Genomic DNA, 7,677 nt, shown 5'->3' on the forward strand with positions numbered 1-7,677 from the left:
CACAGTTTCAAAAACACAGTTTCTGCATGCTTCTGCATCCTTTCACCACATTTCATGACTCTATCAGTACAACTGAATTCCCATTATCAATATTAATACATCTCTTGATTCAAAGAAAACATAAATATTCAGGTAGAGATATATCAATATTCATCCCTTGGTTATATTTAGCAGATATCAGTTTCTGAAACCAAACCTAACAGCACAAAACACAACAGGGAAGAGTGGTAGTATTCATGCTGTCTCATGTAAAGTTTTAGGGGCCTAATAAAGTCCACCCACCATGACCATATACTGATGAATTTACCTTGCTGTATTTTTAGGAAGTGTGTTAATTTTTTGTTAATCTTTCAATTTTACAGATTTGATGAACAATATTTACCTAGTCTTCAATTGCCAGGGCTTGGGGCTTCAACCATTTACAAGTTATGGCTTTTTTACATGCAGCTAACCTGACTGTCATAAGAGATAATGCACATTACACAAAACATTTACAGTATTTACAGTACTAAATCAAAGTGGCTCCAGGTTGTTTTGGTCATCATTATTTCTAAAATATAGTTTACACTCAGAGAAGTAACATACAAGAGATGTTTGTTTTCCCTGTTGCTATCTGCTATTGAAGGTTTAAAAGCTGGTTTGAAGGCTTAAATTTTGATAGAGAAATAAAAAAAATGTTTTGAAGATACGTGTGAGCATTGTAATGCTTGTCTATATCCTCAAAGCAGCCTGTGCATTAACATAGACATCGGGTCTTTTAATAGATACTTATCTTATCAGTAGGAGGAAAGAGTCTGCACACTCCAGCATGGGAAACTGTTCAATTATAGCTTCCTAGCTAATAATTATTGGTTGAATTATTGTCCCGTTTGAAATGTCTCCCTATACAGGAAAACTTTAAAAGCCTTTTAATGTTTCTATGTGTCAAGAAGTGCTGTGTTACTTAGGAAATCCCATTTTGCCATTTACCTCTGGCTCAGCATATGGGTGTTGTTATTGTTGTAATGTGACAGATTCCCACATTGAAGCATCAAGGCCACAAAATATGGCACATTTGGGGATTGTGCAAAAGCGTTTTGTCTGCTACATAGAGAGAATGACCGGAACCCCTTTCAGACAATAATAAACAAACACAACAATTGTTTTGAAGAATGTGTCACAAATCCTCTAACATGTGTCAATATTTCACACCACCCTTTGTATGCATTCATGGGAAACTGGGCATGACAGTTGATGCTGATCATTGGCTTATCCCTTTCAGTTTTATGCTCTGCTGTGATTTTATTATTAATAATAAATCATCTGTTTGCGTCGGAGTCTCCCAGATTACAAGAACTGTTTACATGTTGCCTTTAATTGGATCCAAATGGCCTGGATGGGAAAAATATCAGCAAATGAATTGTGGGTGTTGTGCGCGATTATTTATCAGTGCTGAAAGTAACAAACAAGCATTCATTTCGCTGGCAGATCAATGTGAAAGCAACTCATGTGAAAGAGCCACAGTGTGTGGTACTAACTTGGTATCCAAGGATCATTCACAGTAGTTATTTACCAACAAATCTAAACGACACAAAGGCTATTGGAAAAGTGTACGTTAAACATAGACTGTATATAAGAAGTGGACGTAGTCATTGTGATGTCACCTATTGGTTTGTGGACTGCCGTTTTGAAGCCTCGAGTTTGGCCGGTTTTGCAACCAGTGGCACCGGACTTGACCATATTTGGACGAGATGGTGGAGCTGACGGCCGTGTGTGGAGCTAGCTAGCTTGCGTAGCTAGGTGCATCTGTAATTCACGTTAACTGTCATTTTAAAAACAGGCGTAAACTAAATGTACTCAACACAAAAAGGCCGCTGGTTAAATTTACATAGTGACGAGGGTACGACTCACCTCTAAATGGGACCATAATTTACTAAATTAACCATATGTTACTAGTGATTGAGACCATAAACTCATTATGAAAGTGTTTACTGAGGTAATAAATCAGAAGAATAAATCAACCTGTTTCTTTATGTAGTTATTGCATTTGTCTTAACTCCTTGGGTATCTGTTTCTCTTCTGTTGGTTCTGTTTTTTTTCTGTCATGTGTGGACATGAACTGTGACTATGAGAATCAACTAAACCGAAGTGATAACCTGATATTTCTTGGGAAATCACATTTCCCTCGAACTTCAAAGGTGGCTCATTCATCCCACGACAAATTCATTTCTCAGCATTGGGCCTTCATGACTCACTATCCCATGTAAACCTTTGTGTCAGATCTTTCAGGATCATTAATTTATTCCTTTGCTACCTTAAATGCTGCCTCAAGCTGAAATCTGACTTGTGGGAGTTTGACTGCTCTCATATGTGATTCTGCACAAGCCTAAGCACTGTATTGCCAAAAACAAGTTGATCCACAACTATTCATACAATACTACAAATTACGCATCTAGAAAAAGTCATGAGATTCTACAGAAATGAGCAATGTTTGGCAATTCTCCCTGTCATCACAATATCTGATTGTTCTGTCTCTTGAAGACATTCACATAGACAATCACATTATCTTTGTTTTGCTCAGTTAGTTTTACAGGCTTGATTTGGGATCAGCCTCACCAAATGCCAGTGACCAATAACATGATCTATGATGGGAAGCAATAAGCTTCCAGGTCTGCTGCTTTATGCACATCCCAATGTCAAAGAAAGTTATTGTGCAAGGAAGCTTGTAAATCTCCTTTTCTCTCTTCTTCCTCTGGAGAGTAAATGAATGGATTATGTAGTCCTGTTAATACTTCCTCCTCACATTAGGGCAGTAGAGGGAGGAAGTGACCACATATGGATCTTATTACCATCCCCTGATGCTCACTTCAGGTCACAGAACAAGGGGGTGCGTGGGGTGGTGCATCTGTGTGTGAGAGAGGGACACAAGTCTGTCATCCTGGCGCACAACAACCACTCTTCTAGTCAAGTCAAGTCACACCTCTAGCTACTTACCACTATAACTGGTACCTCATTGGTAAGTACCAAGTGTAACCACAGCTTCTATGTTTGATGTTCAAAATAAAAGAGCCATATGTATTTTCTTATTGTGTTGTACTTTTGCTGTTCCTGCAGCCTAAACTGGATGACTGTGAAGGATGAGTTTACACAGGACGGGTAGATTGTGAAAGATACAAACTGTTAAGTGATCAACCTTAAATCTAAAGGTTTGTATTCATCCAGTCTTTTAAAGATGGGTGCCTTAATATCAAGAAGAACCATCCCCTTAAATGTAATGAACGAAAAGACTTGTGAAAATGAACCTAAACATATTCACGACTTCATCAAAGTGAGGAAACTGACATCCCTCTGCAAGTGTTTAAGTTGAATAGGTGATTATTTTCACTAGTTAGCATGAGTGCAAAAATACATTGTGGAACTGTTTGTTTCAAACTGTCAAGCAACACCTCCATAAGAGACAAATGACAATCTCGGGTGTATTTCATGTAAGTGTGTTTTTCAGAAAGTTACATTGTGAGTTGATGAACAAGGGGTTACCAATGTGGCTGTTTAATATATCTGTTATCAATTTATTTATTTATTTTTCTACAGCAGAGTGGAAGAGGCTCACCTAAGTGCGCAAAGATGCAGACATGGAGGTGAGAGGTGTTGTTAGTCTTACATATGACTAAAAGTAAAGGCACAGATTTGTTCCCTGCTCTTTGCTGTTGTGGCGTCACAGCAAAGAGCAGGGAAGCTTGTTACTATGAGACATCATCCTCCTCTCTCAGCCTGAGTCATGTCTGAGAAACCAGGTGGGGACAGAGGAGCCTTTGTAGCACTCTCAGTTCCCACATCTGAAAAACATGTCTCATCTGGGCAAAAATATTTTTCTCTTCACTTGAGCACATGCAGTATTAGCTGAAGGATACTCCTAAATAATAAGTGTGGGCTTTATAGACACAACAGGTGAAGGGTTCTCTATCAACTGGCTTCCTATCTGGAAATTACACTGAGAAGATGTGAATTTTCCACATGTAGAGGCTCGTAATATTTATCTTAAAGACCACTGTGCCCTGTCGTGGCCAACCATTTGGCTGTGAATTTTCCTCCTCTCTCAGCAATTTTAACCTTTTTTTCGTCACTACATTGCATACAAGTCACACCCATGGAGAGAAAACAATTAATGGTGGTTAGGAGATTCAACGGAGCAACTGGAATAATAGACAAAAACAAATTAAGTTGTTAACACTGTGGAAATGATTTATCTCTAAGTACGCCATCAGAGGGATTGTAGATGTTGGATTGGATCACAATGCAAAACTGCTTTGTGTGAGATCCCACAGTAACACCGCGCAACATAAATTTCTCTTATAATATAGCTTTTCTTGTGGGGCTTATGCCTACCTTATGTTTATGACAGCTGGAATCTAATTGTTATTTCAGTCTTCACTAGTGTTTCCTTATCCGTTTGTACAACACAGGAAGCCTTTATTTTTTTCAGTGCTGTTATCTTGTTTTGTTTGCACAAGGATTTAAGACCGTAGGCATCCTCAACATCCTCGCACAAGCCACTTACTCACACCTCTTAAACTTCACTTCTGTATACATGTTGTTTATAATATTGAAACATAGACTGACTTATAATCAAAGATTGTGTGCGAGGCTTGTACTTCTTCGGTTTGCTGCTGGGTTGTGGAAAAGCTTCGGTGGGGAATCCGCCATAGCACCCAGGCACGACAAACCCCCTTCAGGATCCGGAGAGGAGACAATACAGGAAGACACAGGAGAGAGTAAGGTGGCAGGGAGCAGCGCAGAATACAAGAGTGAATGAGGAGGAGAGGGTTAGGTGGGTATTTATAGAAAAGCTGGACGTGGCATGACTGAGGTGTGATCCTGCTCCTGAAACTCTGCTAGATAGATCCATATAATAATATATCAGTCACAGGACACATTTTACTGCACAACCAGTGAGTACTTTTTGCTTTTTGCTACTTTTTTGATAATACTTCCATACATGCTTTTAATGTGGTAGTTTTACACTGTTATGTTGGTACTTTTACGTAAGTATTGGATTTAAGTACTACTGCTATTGCTCTTTTAATTGAAAGTGAAAGCATCAGTTAACAGAGGACTACTGTGCAAACATCTTTCTGCAAACCTGATAGGCTTAAATTAATACTGCCTCATATACACTGAAAAAAATAACTTGCAGGATTTACTTAATAAAATCCTCATAACAATTTGCACGAGTACTTTTTAAGTAAATTTTACTCTCCTTATTTCAAGTACAACGCACTTGCCAGTATCAAGTAAAATTTACTTAACACTAAACTAAACATCTAAATGTTTAGTTTAGTTTAGTCAAACTAAACAAGTAAATGTTACTTAATTATATTAAATTTGCATGTTATATTTATTTAAACAAATTTAGTAAAGTCAATGAATATTTTTCAAATACAGGAACATCACTGTCACAAAAATATTAAGTAAATTCTATGTATTTGTCATAAGTAGATTTTATTATATTTTTTCCTGATTGACAATTGAAATGACCTATTTGCATGGTGTTATATTACTCAATATAATCATGTAAATGTTGCTCATTTTCTTTTAATAAATCTTACATTTTCGCTAAGCATTTATTGTACTTTTATCACAAATCATCCAACTAAAATATACAATAAACTACAAACAGTTTAGTTTATTATGTGACAGTTAACACCAGTTAAAATTCACATCTCCTGGACATATAGATATAAAGATGATATAGAATAGTCATTTTGGCTGTACTGAATAAAAACAAAATTCCAAATTGCTTCTTTGACCTCAGAAAGTGTCATACATAGAAGAGCATATCACATGACAAAAACAACAAAAGGTGAAGTTTTAAACTGACAGAGCATTAACGGTGAAATCCCTATCAATACCACTCCACCCACCACCAATGTTCTTTGTCAGTAATTATTGCAAAGATTTGTTGGTCAATATTACCTTGCCCTCAAAGACAATTCCACTGCATCCAACATAGATTTGACATGGTGCTTTAAAAACAAAAACAAAAACTGCAAAATTCAAACCAGTATTATGGACTTGTGCACTCTGTGTGCCAATAAAACCATAATGCATTAAAACATGTTTATCCACTGTATTTACCCATCTGAAATAGATATTTATATTCAGTATATTTTTCAAAGTCAACAAGTCCTGGTCCCAACTGACCACATTTAACAGTCTTTTAGAGAGTCAAAGCTGATGAAGGATGCAGGTGACAGTGTCTTTTCAAGTTGTTACAATCATTTGCAAGATGGAGAAGTGAGTGTACCAGAGATGTACCATGACTAGTACAACACTTGCTACGCAATAGCATTTAAAACAGAAACTTCAGCTTTAAAGCTGGTACTTTTGGGGACAGCTTAATCCCATCCACTTCTAGGAAAAGTTTCTGCAAGACCTTAAAGGTGTAGCGCAGTGTTTGGGGGATATGTAAAGTTGAGGGCATAAATCAGTCCCATAAGCAGCGTGCAAGCTTTAGCAGCACTGCGGCATCCTGGCAACATCTCCTTGCATTCAAAAAGAAGGATGGCCACATCCACTGGATCTTCTCCATCATAGACACCATGGACTACCAGGAGTAGTCTTGAGGTGTGTTGAGTGGCATCACTCCGGCTGTCCTCATGCAAAACATTTATGAAAAAGATACGTTAAAAAAACAATACAAAAAAACTGTTTAAATCCTCATTATTAAATCACGTTATTTGCAGGACAGAATAAACATGTGCTGAACATGACCACCATTAAACATAGATTGACTCAATTTATCATAAGCAGAGCTATTTTACAGTGAGCTGGCATTAGTAAAGTTTGTTGCCACTCCACAGATTGTAGCATCTTTACAGTTCCAGGAAACCCTATGGCTTCGTAACCCAATAGCTTAATTGTTGTAACTGCACTTTATTTGAATCATTGAAAAATAAGATTTAGTTTGCCAACATTGAGTGGAATATCTCCATCTCTTTGTATGTCTTCCTCTATTACTTCAATAGTAACTTTAGATTACATCACAATAAAAATATATTTTTTTATATTTATATCAAGAAAATTTTACCAGGCAATCTTTAAAAAGTTCCTCTCAATCTCTTGTCAATCCTTCCTCCTCCTTAGACCTAAACTGTCCAGTCTCCTGCCCCGTCCAAAGAGTCACTCTGTAAATGAACAGACAATTTCTGATATTAAAACAAGGATCTAGTCCATTTAGCTACAATTTTAAATTACATTACACAGTAAAGAAATTGTAAAAATAACAGCTGTAGTTCAACATGCATGCAAAGCTTTCTACCTACATGAATAAGACCATGTTGCAGCCATAGTCCAATCACCCCTTCCACGTGCTCTCAATTTACACTTCACTAGCCCGTCCTGCAGCACAATCTGGGCCTGACATGATAACACAACTCACTGTTGTTCTGTCCTGCTTCCTGTTAAAGAAACACATGCTTATAAAACTTTTAAATAGCAAGTTACAGATGAACTTACTCTTACCTGACAAGATAAAAAAACAAGTTAAATTAAATATACTAATAAAAAGAAGCAAAAAGAAAATGAACTACTATGAATCGGTTGAGCTCCAGGTTGCATTTTAAGCTACTACACAATGGAATCATTACTTGAAGCTGTACCTATTCCCTGTTCGAATTTGGTGACAATACCACAAAACAT

The 7,677-nt window shown here is 37.1% G+C and overlaps 1 long non-coding RNA gene across 1 annotated transcript; it reads right to left on the reverse strand.

The window, feature by feature from the left end:
• Positions 1–5,652: 5,652 nt before the first annotated feature.
• Positions 5,653–7,431, reverse strand: LOC123960425. The gene is made up of 3 exons (XR_006822519.1): positions 7,302–7,431; positions 7,067–7,163; positions 5,653–6,627 (listed from the first exon to the last, which is right to left on the reverse strand). It is a non-coding gene; the product is annotated as an uncharacterized LOC123960425 (long non-coding RNA).
• Between the last annotated feature and the right edge of the window lie 246 nt (positions 7,432–7,677).

The sequence above is a fragment of the Micropterus dolomieu genome, linkage group LG21 (genome assembly GCF_021292245.1).
Source record: "Micropterus dolomieu isolate WLL.071019.BEF.003 ecotype Adirondacks linkage group LG21, ASM2129224v1, whole genome shotgun sequence".
NCBI classification, from domain to species: Eukaryota; Metazoa; Chordata; class Actinopteri; order Centrarchiformes; family Centrarchidae; genus Micropterus; species Micropterus dolomieu.